At 38.7% G+C, this 14,515-nt stretch overlaps 1 long non-coding RNA gene across 2 annotated transcripts; it reads left to right on the forward strand.

Annotated features, from left to right (window-relative positions):
• Nucleotides 1–113: 113 nt before the first annotated feature.
• LOC111729459 lies at nt 114–9,372 on the forward strand. Of its 2 annotated transcripts, XR_002776243.1 has the most exons (4): nt 114–316; nt 1,698–1,749; nt 8,226–8,298; nt 8,874–9,372. It is a non-coding gene; the product is annotated as an uncharacterized LOC111729459 (long non-coding RNA). The 2 variants fall into 2 exon arrangements; XR_002776242.1 differs by having other exon boundaries at nt 8,226–9,372.
• The last annotated feature ends 5,143 nt before the right edge of the window (nt 9,373–14,515 follow it).

The raw sequence follows: 14,515 nt of genomic DNA on the forward strand, positions 1-14,515 counted from the left end.
GCCAATCATCTGGGGGCTGCTCAGCCTGGTGGCGCAACGTCACGAACGGTCGCCTTAACAACCGCCCACAGCTCTCACCCGTGCAGAGAACCGGCACCGCACCATCTCTCACCATGGCTCGGCCAACCAATAGCTAGTCGAGTCCCAGCACTAGGGCCTGCTTATTGGTCAAAGAGCTGTAGGGACGCAAGCGTGGAAGCGGCCTCGACGAAGACTGTAGGGCATCTGGCGGGTGGAGTATCCTACAGCCCAGGACCCTGACCTGTGTCACCCTGGCTGTGAGAATAAAAATGAAGAGCGGAAGTGGAGCGTGAAGGTAAAATGCAGGTCAGGTTGAGGATAGAAAGCTCAATTACTTAGAGGAGAGAGATGAAGGGAAGTGGAGGTGGCCTGGAAAAAAGAGGAATGTAAAAAGGGGAAGGTGGCAGTGAGGTGCAACCCAAAACTCAAGCTGACTAGTATCCAAATCGAAGCCTTCATCTTCCTGTGACTTACCCAAAAATGACTCCAGTCATTGGAGTCTCTCCTTCTCTGTCTCTCCACCGCCCCCACCCTCCCCCACCCCCGCCCCACTCCCTTCCTCCAGTGCCAGGCACTAGTCACATGCTTGGATTCTCTCTGAAATGTGCCTCTCCCGTGTCTTTGCATTCCCTCTGCCCTCCTTCTGCTGCAGGCTTGTATTACCTCTTACCTGAAATAGTGCTATAACCTCTCCTAACTGGTCTCTCCACTCTTGGTGCTTCCACCTTCCAATCCTATTACTCATTCAGTAGGCTTGCCCCCAAACCATCAGGAGTTGCCTACTAGAGTAAAGAACTGGGCACCACCAATATGGCCCCACCCAACATTTTCTGTATAGCTCTCACAACTTCCCTGTGTCAACCCTACATTTCAGCCAGAAGAGTAACTGGCCTTTTTTTCCAGTCACACTCAGTACCTTTTTACCTCCTGCTTGTAATTCTTTGTTTAATCTGGAAATGCCTACATTTTTAAATTGTTGAAATCCTAACTATCCTTCAAGGGCCATTTCACATGCCACTTCCTTTCCTGATTCCCTCAAACACACTTCATCTCTTCCTACTTTGAGCACCCATAACATTTCCATAATATTCTATGACTTGTTTTTTTATAGTATTTGGAAATTTAGTAAAAACAGGAATTGTAATCCTGTTTTTATTCAGTTTTTTAATTCAATTTTTAAAGAGCTGTATTTTGAAACACAATCCCTAGAACATACTATATATATATATATATACACAGTAGGCATTGTAAGAAACTATTATCTTGCTCAATTCTCATAATTCTTATAAAATAGATGTTATCTCCATTTACAAAAAAAAATGGGTTGATTAAAATCACGTAATCACATAGATAATTCGAAAAACTGGAATTTGAACCCAGATCTAAAGCTTTTGCTTGTTTTACTATACTCCACTGCTTCAGTATAAGACCTTTATTCATACCTCTTTACCAAATACTTTTGTAATGTCCACTATGTGCAAACCATAGTTGACAGTGGAAATACAGAGACAAACATGACAAACATGGAAACTGCCTTTATGAACCTTACATCTCTTCACAGAATAGATGCTATTTGTTGAATGAATTTGTTGAATTAATTATAATGGAAGGAAAAAGTTTTCACAATGAAAAAGACTGAGGTGAACTAACCGAAGATTGCAATATTCTATCACTAGTCTTATCAAAAGGAAAAAGAAAGGAAAAAAGTAAAGAAAAAGAAAAAGATGTGTAAGTACTAAGAGCTTAGAAACTGTCATACTTTTAATGTCCCTAGAAGTCTGCAGGGCCAGAGATTTCAGAATCAGAAGTTACAGAATATACAATTGCTTGCTAATATAAATTCAGATTGTTGTAGCCGCCAGCCGCCGAAAGACACACGGACCCCAGAAATCAGTGAGTCATAGGAAACATGCTCTTTATGCAGCCAGCTGGGTCTGCCAGGGGTACGCAGACCCCAAATTAAGCAGCCCCAAAATGTAGAGGTACAGGGTCTTTAAGCCCTAAATCCTATTCCTCATTCTGTCTTAAACACAAAGGTCTATTTTTCTCTTATTCACTACCTGTCAACCCACAGGTCGGTTGTGCAAGCAGGAGTACAGAAGCAGAAAGCTTATAGTTAGAATGTTATATTCCCATGGGTGATAGCCTATGTTCCCATAGGCAATAGCCAAGCAGTAATTTTCTAGCCAGCACAAGATAAGGATTATGAAGGAATTTCCCCAGAAGGTTTCAGACCAAGGTTTGGAAACTTCCATTCTTAAACTTTGCTTAATTGAGAATTCCAATGAGCATATGCATTCAAAAGCAAGCAATAAAGAAATTCTAATTGTTTGGTTTTATGTTCTTGAGACAATTTCTGTATGATTCCAAAATGTATTTCAAAAGAATCTTTATTGCACTTAACTAATAATTGGCATTTAATGATAAATCACAAAATTTGGCCTGGCCACAAATTTCGTGTCAAGGGGATCTATGTGCCTTCTTTTCTTGTGGTTTACCTTCAGAGCAAAAAGTTTATAGAAGTATAATTTTAAGAGCCTCTTTTAAAGTAATGAACAACCCACATTACCATCTTAATTCACATTGCCCTTAGCATTTACTTGTGTAAACATGTTAGACCTCTGGCCTTCACTTTTTGTTCCTTTTTGTTGTCATGGGTCCTGCATAAAGACAGAGAATTTTAACAATAACGATGATGATTATGACATACAGCTTTCTATGTACCAGCCACTTTTGTAAGTGCTTTATTTATATTTATTTAATACTCATAACAATTCTATGAGGAAAGCATTAGTAGCATCTGTTTTTTACAAATAAGCTACAGAAACAAAGAAATTATGTAACCTGCCTAAATTCACACAACTCAGAAGTGGCAGAGCTGGAATATGAATTTTGAAATCTAGTTCCCAAGCACATGCTCTAAATCCACTGTACTTACCTCTTGCATTAGCTTAATATACACTGTTTTGTATTAGACTACATCATGATTGTTGAAGCTTCTGATGCTCTATTGTGAAAGACTTCTGTAATATCAGCAAAGAGTTTTACTTATTTACCATTCATAGTTCAAAGTTGTGTTCAAATTTATATCTTCTGATCTTGGGCAGTTTTCTTTCTTTGTCTTGTACAATCTTTCTTTTTTTGAATTTTAGGGGTAATTTTTTTAACCAGTACATTTCAAGTGATTGGTTACTTAGCTTTTGGCAGATACTATGACTGATTGTCACTCCCTGCCCAAGCTCAAGAATATTCACTGAAGACCTACTCAGTGCTAAGCTAAAGGATAGGCACTCAAGGTACATAGTTAAATGAGAAAACATACACGAACAGATCCTTTCCAGATGACATGGTAAGCGTTCTGAGTGAGGTATGCAGAGAGCCCACTGAGTAAAGAGATAAGGCATGGAGTTTGGAGTGTGGTGTGTTTTGAACAAGGGGAGGAAGTGGTTTGCAAGAAGGCTAGTTTAGCCACCAGAGCCAAGATTGTGAGCATGAGAATGGAGGTAACATACATACAGGAGCAGAAAATTAATTAGGCAGAATATTCTAAACTAGTAGCTGAAAATAGTAGCTGAAGCCTCTTTTGAAGTTGAGAGCAAAGGTCTCTACAGGAAAGGGTACACATATTAAAGATCGCTTCTCTCTGCTGAGCCTGCTTTCATTGTTTGTGCTTTTGTTTGTTGTTTTCTTCACAGTTCCCCACTCCTCTGTTTAGGTCTTTCTGCAGCTTTATAGAAGCAGTTGGGAAGTAGGTATCAGCTGTATTGGATACTTTTTTTTTTTTTTTTTTTAAGGAAAAAGACTGCTCACACAAGATAGAAACAAACTATGTATAATGAGGAGTGAGTGTTCATTCTTAATATTCCTAGGATTCTTAGCTAAGGTGACTGGGTCACAAAGGAGTCAACAGAAGACCAAGAAAGGAGGTGAAAAAGAAAAAAAAATTGACCCAGGAATAAGCACTACTTTTTATCCCTCAGTAACAAACCTGGTCCTGGTCTCAATTGATAAGTGCGAAGTGAGCCATTTAATACAAGGCTGTATCCAGCTTAGTTGTCAAGTCCTATTTCCTTCCTATTCATTCTCCCAATTCTAACCTTTCTCTCTAGCTTTGTTTAGCTCCCAATTGAGAGAGACCAGAAGGAAATTATATTGGGAAGAGGGGTGGGGAAGGAAGTTTAGGAGGAGGTAGATAAGATTTCACCAGGCAAGAATTGAAGAAAACAAAGAAGGATAATGGCTCAAAGGGACTCTCCTCAGCTTCCCTGAGCAGCCCTATCTAAGGAGAAACCAGCTTTCCTGAGCAGCCCTATTGAAGGAGACACCAAAGAGCAATTTCCTAGAGCTGCACACAGTAGGCAATCTTTCAATACAAAGCTGCACAGAGTAGGCAATTTTTTAATACAGAATTATTTTCACTCATAGGTAAAAGTGGCCCAAACAGTATATAGGACTCTAACTATATCTACTACAAATTGCAAATGAATTTAGCTACATCTAACAGAACCTGAACTAAAAGTAGCTTAAACAAGACAAGCATTTCTTTCTTTTTGGATAAAGGAAACTGGGGGTAGGTAGTCTAGGATTAGCATGGCAACCCAGGAGGCTTTCTGATTCTTCTGTCTCCCTGCCTCACCATCCTCAGCATGTGTCTTCCATCCTCAGGGTCACCTTGTGGTCTAGGATGGCAACAGGAGCTCCATACTTCGTATCTGCATTTCTGGAAGGAGCAAAGTAAAAACAAAAGGGCAAAAAAAGGGCCCTTCACAGCTGAGTCAGCACCCTTCTCATAGTTTCTCAATGGCCAGAGAGTACAAGGCCATACCTAGCAACAAGAGAGCTGGGGAATGTAATCTTTATTTCTAGCAACAACGTGCCCAGCTCAGAATTGAAGAAAGGTTCCCACTTCTGTGTCTTTCATGATGTTCCTGCATTGAGTGAGCACACAATAAGTACCCAATACAGTTGTTGATCCCTTAACAGCAAGAAACAATTTTACTATCAAGTTTTTGGGGCATAGGAAAAAACATAAATCAAAGATCTGTATTTTATAAACATTAGCTTGAAATGTCAATAGACACCTAGACTTGACTTTTAGCTAAATCTACCGAAAACATATATCACAAATGGTCCAACATAAGAAAATAATCTAGGAAACTAGCAAAGTGGGCTCCCTTTTTAGAATAAAGAACCTCACTGACCTTATTTATTGCTCTATGTCAAACACTTGCAACATTGAATGAATGAGTTACAGCAACTTTCCAGCCAATTTGTGGTCTTGATTTCTTCATAATCCAGATCTCCTGCTTTCTTCTCTGCATTTTTTAATACCTACTATGCTTTGTATGCTGTTCAGTTCTGTACCACAATTACTGCCTCCTGCTTTGAAATGTCTTAGGCCTGTGAATTTTGCCTCCCTGAAAAGGTTTCCAGTTCTTTCCACCTTTGCCTCAGCGGATTGAACTGAAGCTGCAGTTGCTGATGCTTCTAAAGCCCACAGTTCGGGGGCCCAGCAAACACTGTTGTCTTCTGGCCTTGGCTCATCCCTAAAATCTTACTTTTTTCCTTCCACTTTGCACCTTCCAGGCTTTGAGTAGCATGTACTACTTCAGTAACAGCATGTTTTGAGATGTTCTTGGTAAAATTTCCCTAGCTAGTTCTTAGCATCCTTAAAGCTGACATTTCCTTCTTGTGGAAAGTGAGGGAGATTAGCAAACTACCCACCGTTTTCAAGAAAGGCACTGCCAATGTCTCTGTGCTTCCTCCAGGAAGAGAGGCTACTCATCGGCAAAGGCTGCTCAGTGCCTCTCTATTCAGAACTCCCACTTGCTTGTTCTTTTGAAATATATGTCACTATAAATAATTTAAGAAGAAATTTGACCCATATACCCCAAGAAATGTTAAGAAAATTTTAATTGATGTCACTATGGGCTAATAATTTTTGCTCTAAAGAAGGTAATAAAAGCAGCCAGGACAGCCCCTCCCCTTAGCCAGCCCTTTATTGAAACAGTTGCTGTGGAAACCCTACAGGAGCTTGGCTATAGGCTGTGGACAAAGCTCTGTGTCTCTACCCTGTTCCTCACCAAAGAATCATCTTTCTTTTGAAATCTAGGACTGGCTGGACCACCAGATAATCCCTATTTTGGTAAAGAGCTCAAACCATGTATGGTAACATCTGCCATTGCTTGGCATTGTATTTAATAGGGGGTAAAGTGAGAGTGAGACCATTTGGCTGGTCTCGGTCTTTAGGTGCCCTTCTCATAGCAACAAAAAGTTACCATTGTGGGCTACTGGGGCTCAGTTCTGTTGGGGACCCTCTATATGTGCAAGGGCTGAGATACTGAGACTTTGGAAAAGCCAAGAGGCCAAAAAAAAAAAAAAAATTTGAGAGACTTGATGATAGGCACTTGAAGGGAGTAGACTTCAGCCTGCCAAGAACTGTCTACCTCACTTGCAGCTGAAGGTAACACAGGAACAAATGTGGCAAGGGGTAGCTTTCTGTTGTGAGGACTGCATTATGGGTCACCATACCAGCCTTTTTATTTCTTTCCTTTTCTCATTGGGCCTCTTTTAACTACAAGCCTTCAGCTGTTTTAGAAGCTGGCGCTGTTTCCCCTGAAGTTTTTCTAATTCCTTACTAATGCCTGGGCAATAGTGTCCTATTCACAAACCACATTCTAAAGGCCTCTTATTTTCTCACTCTGGTTGTCCTCGTCCTCTGAGTAGGACTGGTCCCCGTAACTAGTGGCTGTCAATATATTTAAGCTTATAAGTACTCTAGTTTACACATGGAAAGTGATCAGTATATATTTGTTGATGATTCTACAATAGTGAAACTCTTACCTTATAAATACTGTTAAGCAGACACTTGTCTAATCAAGTGAAATCAACATTTATTGCAGTATTTCAAAGAAAAGACAAGAAAGCTGATGGGTAGTTAAGTAGGAATTCGAGAAGCTCCTTACACACAAGTGGAGTTTCACTGTTTCCGATATCTAAAGATCTCATCTTTGTCAGACAGAGGAGGCATATCATTCGTGGGAGTTAGGGTTTAAAATCAGTGCAAAAAAGGAACTCCAGCAGGATCTCAAGGCGGTTTTTTTTTTTTTTAATCATGTGGGGAGAGAAAATGTCAGAGTCAAAAATATCCTTAAAATCTCTTTATATTTCATAAAAAATAGTATATATATTTTGTTTTTACATTGACAGAACTTTTATGCACACTACATTTGAAACTCTCAAACTCTTAGAAGAGTTTATCTGTAGATAGTTAAGCATGCCAACCTTTCTGCTCATAAGATTTAACTTTTAAACTCTAAAGCGAATGAGAGGTAGGTAGTGAATGCTAATGTGTTCGTGCTTGCTTACAGGGATGCTCTAATCTATGTCACTGTTACTCCACGGTATGCTATTAGATTTGAAGTGTGCTTCTTGTTATGAGTTAGCCCATTATTTGTGATATATTTTGCAAATATTCCAGTTTGTCTTTTTGACTTTGCTTATATTTTTGCTACACAAAAGTTTTTTTTGTTTTTTGTTTTTGATATAGTCTGTTATTGCATCTGGATTTTGAATTATAATTCAGAAGCCTTTCCCCACACCCAGGTTATAAAGAAATTCATCTGTGTTTTCTTTCAGTACTCATTTGGTTTTGTTCTTTACATTAAGATCTCTGATTCCTTTGGAGTCTATTCTTGAGTGTAATGTGAGATGTAGATTCAATTTAATATTTTGCCTAGTGGCTATATTCTGGTTTTCTTATTCACAAAACATTGTTCTCTGCAGTCACACGTCTTTAAGCTCTCTCATAAGGTGAGTCACTTCTGTATGTAATGAATCATATTAGTTATTTTGTGTGTGTTTGGTTCTAAAGGGTACTGTTTTCTGAAACTGTTTACAGATTCTGAGGATGTACCTTATCTGGAGCCCTAGCGCCTTATGAAAAGAATATTGTATTTACAAAGCACTTTCCTAATAGTCCAGACCTGCTCAGGGATTGTAGAAATTTTAAATCAGGTGAATGATATGGTTCTCATGATTAAGGACTTCAACTTGTAGTAATACATGTGGAGTGATTAAAAAACAATTCAAGGCAGCATAGTAGAATTTACATTTGGGGTTACTACCTAAATACTAGGAAGTATTTCTCTGCACATGGGCAATCAATATGTATGGCAGAGTTGCTTTTGAATTATTCATTTTAGTTACAGGTAATGGAGAACCTAACTCACAGAGGCTTAAACGTTTTCCCCTCATCTCTATCAAGAAAATCTGAAAGTAAGTAATTACTGGCATTGGTTCAGTAGCTCAACAGTGTTAAGGCTAGGACCTCTCCAATTCTGCTGGCCTTTGACACATGGTCCAAGATGGCTGCTGAAGCTCAGGTATTACATCCGGGTTCTGAAGAGTAGTAGAATATGCCACCCTAAAATATGCCACTTGGGCATAAGGATCATTTGGAGCTAGAGGCACTTGAAAAATAGCAGATGCAAAGAGGGCATTCTGACCTCCCCTTTTCTTCCTGAAAGCAGGAGATAAAACTCCCATATGAAAGACTCTCTCTCCATACCAGGAAGGAAAGAACATTGTTATTATCATAGGTAGTAGGCTGAAGCCAAGAGAAACCTGCACAAATAGACTTTTTTAAAATAACCCTTACCTTCCCTTAGCCTTCCCATATATTTTAGTTATGTTTTCACAATTACTACTCTTTGTTCAACCTAGTATATGAGCACTTCGGTCTAAATGCTTTGTGGGTCTTCATTTTCCTGTAAAGTTTCCCATGTAGATATAAAAATAAAATTTCTGTGCTTTTCTCCCCTTAATCTGTCTTACGTCAACTTAATTCTCAGGTTTAGCCAGAGACCCTAAGAAGTCTGAGAAAAGTTTTGCCTCCTCTACAGTTCAAAAGAAGTATAGATGAATGGGGCATACTAGCTGCCTTTCTCTTTTATCAGAAAAAATGTTCCCTGAACTTCTTCAGAAGACGTCTCCTTATGTCTCTTTGGCCAAGACTCTATCACATGGCCATCCCCAGGTGCAAGAAAAGCAGGAAAATAGAATATTTAAGTTTTGCACCTTCTATCAGGGGGAACTGCAAGGGAGAGGAGGTTTGCAATGGCTTCTCGATAAACTGGCCAATGCATTTAGCCATATTTGTCTCATTTCTGCTTGCCGAAAAGAATGCCTAGAATGTCAAAATAATTCTGGGTTAGTGAGGGCACTGGGAGGGTGATGCACCCAGAGAAGTCATGGAGGCTCTGTGCCTCTCCCCCTAAGAATTGCCCTATGCATCTCTTCTATTTGGCTATTCCTGAGTTGTATTATTTGTAATAAACCAGTTAATGTGTTTTCCTGAGTTCTGTCAGTCATTCTAGTGAATTAGTAAACCTGAGGAGTAGTTTTTGGACCCCCCCCCCCGCCCAAATTTATAGCCGGTTGACTAGAAGCACTTGTAACAGCTTGGTACTTGAGACTGACAGCTGAAGTGGGGCAGTCTCATGGGACTGACCCCTTAACTGTGGGAACTGACTCTAATTCCAAGTATATAGTGTCAGAATTAAACTGAATTGTAGAATGGCCAGTTGGTGTTGGAGAGTTGAAGTGATTTGGTGTCAGAAATATTGTAAATAAAAATAGCTCAGAGATACAGAGCAAAAAATGGAGAGGATGAGTTTGAATGACTCTGGATGCCTCCCGCTAGGACAAAGTAGGGCCAGCTTACTCAGCCAGGGGGTTGTGGCCTTGACCTGTAATAGTGACTCAAAAGGACAGGTACTGGTGGAATTAAGAACAGTAAGCTTTAAGAAAGAAAGAGACAATGCTTCAGAAGGATCAAGAATGATAGCTGTAGATAAAAAGGAGTTGGAAGGGCTTAAAGTATGGGCGGCGAGTTGACTGATGGCTCCAAGAGATGTTCTTGGCCAGCTGTGGGGATGAAGTCAAAGGCCTGAGAGGTAGAGTCAGAGGTAGAGCACATTAGCCATGTCAGAGCCCAGAATGGGTGACATACTAAGGGCCAGAGTAGGTGGTGAGGGACCAGTGTCAAAAAGAGAAGTAGGCTCTAGGTCATGTCCCTGAAAATAATTTTTTCGAAAGCCAATTTGTCAATTGACCAATTTGCTATAAGCTGTCAAACACCTTAAATGGGCCTGCAACAGTGTCAGCTTCCTAACTTTCAGAAACCAGAGCAAACTCCAGGGATATTGTAGGTCTGCCCATCTGATTGGGTTAAATTTCCTCAGCCTACCCCAGTTGGTTATCCACTGGTTGAACTCCAAAATTATTTTCCCACCAATTTATGGTAGTTTATATAGCTACGGAATTAAACAAAGAGAGAAATTTACAGAATTTCTTGAATTTTGAGAGCCCTCTTTGAACATCAGTGTTTGGGTAGTGGCTAGGGAGAAAAGTGCTGATGCATTTCCTGCCTCTATCTTCTATTCCTTTGGCCCACATCTCCAGCAGGATTTCCCATATGCTCTAGGCCAGCTTTATATTCACTCATGAACTACAGCTGTGGAAGTGAAACCTAGTAGTGGCAGATATAGATAGCACTTGTGGATTTGACCCTCTCCTGGCTGTGAGAAATGAATATTTATGTCTGGCTGCTAGCTCTGTGTTTACTCATTCTAGCAAATTGCAGAGAAGTTTCAAATGCAGCACTTTATAGGAAGTATAGTATTTTTGTGGCTTCTTCCTACCAGGGTATTTTGGCTCTTGACTCGGCCGTCCTTGCGGAGACATCGTGCTCTTTGGCCTTCTTCCTTGGGGAGTTGTGAAGTTGAAAAGACTGTGTCTATTGATAGATACTGCTCTACACTCTGCTGTTCTCAGTAAATTATCATTAGTGAACTTAAGTGTTTGGAAGGTACAAAGCTCTCGTTATTGATCAGAGCATGCTGTGTGCACAGCTGTATACCATGCATGTTTGTGGGCGGAAGATTGGACTCATGCACAGAGGTTTGAAGATTCCTCCATATGTTTTGAAAACTATATTTGAGAAGTAAGCATACTGATTTGCAGCTTGGGAGAAGAAAACACAATAAGCTGGAAATAGGGGAGACATAGTACAGAAATAGAGAAAACCTATTTAGGATCAGGGCAGGAAAGCTGGACTTTCAAGAAAACGTAGACTCAGACGTCTCTCTCTGTCCTCCTATCCAGTGTCCTTGCTCTATAAATAGCTAAGAAAGCTAAGTAGATTTAGACTAGGACAATCTTAGAAGCAGACCAGATTAGAGACAGGTATCATGTGCCCCAAAGGAAAGAAAGACTGATTAAAAACATGAGGGAAGAGTCTCTTGAGGGGCTATGATCCAAGGGTCAATCCCTGAATACCTTATTGTTATTTCTTGCCCAGATTTGCCTGTTTTCTTAGACAAGAATCCCATCAGCCTTGTCTGTTTCAAAGTTGATTTCTCCTATTTCTGGTTCAATGTTATTTACCAGCTTCTTCTAGAAAAGTTTTCACCAGATCATGATTTTTGGCTTACAGCCCTCCTCACTGTTACCTGTGGGCTAACCACCCAGACCTAGTGCTTCCTGGTTGGCCTAGTCTTGTAGCCGTTCAAAATCAATAATAAAGTAATGTCAGGGTAATAAATATTGGTCTGGAATATCTTAATACCTACTGCATAGTAGGAAAACTTGGGATAAAGGTGATAAGCTGAACACAAAAATCTCTTTTCTTTACTACTGTACAAAATCTACAAAAGACAGAGAGATAGAAATTTTCACCAGTAGTAATAAGGCAAGGGAATGAGTACAACTTTACTTTATAAACTTTGTAAAGTATTGGCCAAGGAACCAAACAAGGAACCTCTAACTCTTCCTCATTCTACCCCTAGCCCATCTCCACTGAGCAAGACAAATTAGGTAATTTAACCCCATCTTCCTTAATAACTTCTGATTAAGAGAGAAATAGACTCTGGTGGCCAGAAGACAAAACAGGGAAAAGTCAAAGAACCCTGGAGAAAATCACAGGATATAAACAGAAGCAGGAATCATTACTGGGACTCATCATTTTCTTGATTCCATGCTGAATTAGGGAAGTGATCTGAAGCCAGGGAATAGATGCTGCACCAACCTGGTAGAGACTCTCTGGCTATAAGAAATCTCAGAAAATAGAACAAAGCCCAGGTACCATAACAGGTGCGTGCAGCCCCAGAAGGATTCTCCCTTCTTCCTTCTAGTGCCCTCAAACTGTAGAGAAACGAGTAGAACCCAGTGTTTAGCTTTAAAGTTCTTCTTCTTGGAGACAAATATGGGAAGAGTAAGAAAAACAACTTCTCCATATCATAGATCACATATGTATAATGATATGAACAGAAGGCCCAAGAGCAGTGTTTCTCAGCTCAAGCACTTAACATTTTGGGCCAGATCATTCTTTCTTGTGGTGGAGGCAGGTATCTTTGCACTGTGGAATGTTTAGCAGCATCCTGACCTCTACCTGTTAAATGCTAGGAGCAAACACTGCTCAACCTCCTGCCCCAGCCGTGACAACCAAAAATGTCTCCAGTTGTTACCAAATGTTTTCTGGGGTGCATAATCACTCCAAGTTGAGAACCACTTCTCTGGAGACATGGCAGCCCACTTTAAACATAAGCAAGAAGAAAAAAATGGCATGGCAACTAGAGAAAGATGCCATATTAAAACAATAAATTAACTAAATTAAGGAAGCTAAGAAGCAAAAGATAATGTATCCACTCTAGAAAAAATATATAACTACTAACACAAGATATAAACAAAAAGAAGAAAATTCTCCTAAACTCTTTCTCATTATAGAACAATTTATTAACAATATAAATTCAATAAAACAAAAGTTCAAAGACTAGATAGTAAAATAACAGAATGGACTGAACAAAGAGAGTGCAGTGCTAAGGAAATGAATTGAGTTCCAAAATAATACCACTACTTATTAATAAATTATAAATGTCAAGGAACTGACTAGACAGGATTAAATATAGAATTACTGATAAATAGAAAAGCTTGAAATACCAAAGAAAATGCAGAGTATAAAAAAAATTAAAGCAACTAGATAATGGGATATAAATATGTAGGACATAAAAGATCAGCTAACATAAGGATAAGCTGCTATCCTTCAAGTGAAGGATTCACCAAATGAACAAAATAAGTATTCAGAAACAAAATAGGATGTTGATAAATGACACTACTGGATGATGGATAGATGGTATTTCATTATATTATCCCCTCCACATTTAAGTTAAAATTTTTTTATAATAAGTTTTTTAAAGCATCCGAAGACATAATATAAAATTATATTTATGAACTCAGTGTATTGACTTGCCAGATGAAAAGGCATGCAATGGATCAGAAAAAAATAAAGAAGAATGATTACAATCAAGACATTGTCTGGTTCAGTTGCCAAACTTTAAAGAACTCTAGATTTCAAGGCCAAAAACCTAAGAGAAAAAAAAGATTTATATTAGATTTCTCTATAGCATCACTAAACACCAAAAGACAATGGAGTCATATCTACAACCTCTGAGAAAATGTATGACTCAAGAATATTATACCAAGTCAGGCTGAACTTCAGTTGTAAATCTGGCAAGCAGAAGTTCTTAAACTTCTGATAATGAAAGTACTCACGGAATATAACACTCCTGAGTCATTCTTTAAAAATTTATACATGATGAGTCCAGCTAATAAAAAAATGACTGGAAAATCAGTGTTAAAAGGCTAAAAGGAAATCTAATGCAAGAAGGAAATGGGAACATTTATACATTTTTTAAAAAGAAACATATATGACCCAAATCTACTGAAACCAAACAAGTTAACCTTCAAGTATAAAAACAATAGGCAGACTTATCGAAGATAAAGAAACTCAAGGAGTACAACACCCATGGGTGCTCTTGAAAATGTTACTTGTTGAAGAAATTCAGTGACCCAAGAAATGAATGAAAATAGAGAACTCAAGTATAGAGAGAATGTAGTCAAAGGACTGGTACATTTATGTCAATTTAAATATAAACACTATTATTGGCAGAAATTATGGTTATATAACTATAATAATATATTTTTTGATTATGTAACCATGGTTACATAACTATTTATAAATACATATTTGACTATAAATATAATCTCGGATAATGTAAAAAATATGCAACTAAGAAAAATTAGGTGATGGTTATGGAGTACAAAAAGAATACATAATTCAGTAAGATTGCTAATTCCTTCATATTTCCTAGGAAAAGTCAGTCAACATTTGATCTGTCAGATGTTCTTTGACTACTGTGGAATCAAGCTAGAAATCACAAAAAATCCCCCACACCCTGAAAATTAAATAGTACACCTTAACATATCCATGAGTCAAAGAAGATATCACAAAAGACATTGAAAAATCTTTTAAGCTGAATGATAGTACAGATTCAACAAATTTAAACTTGTAGAAAATGGTTTAAGTGGCACTTAGAGAAAAACTTGTGCTTGTATCAGCAAAGAACAGAAGCCAAAAAACCAATTCAATTTCCTT

This window comes from Pteropus vampyrus, unplaced genomic scaffold (assembly GCF_000151845.1).
Source record: "Pteropus vampyrus isolate Shadow unplaced genomic scaffold, Pvam_2.0 Scaffold262, whole genome shotgun sequence".
In the NCBI taxonomy this organism is placed as follows: Eukaryota; Metazoa; Chordata; class Mammalia; order Chiroptera; family Pteropodidae; genus Pteropus; species Pteropus vampyrus.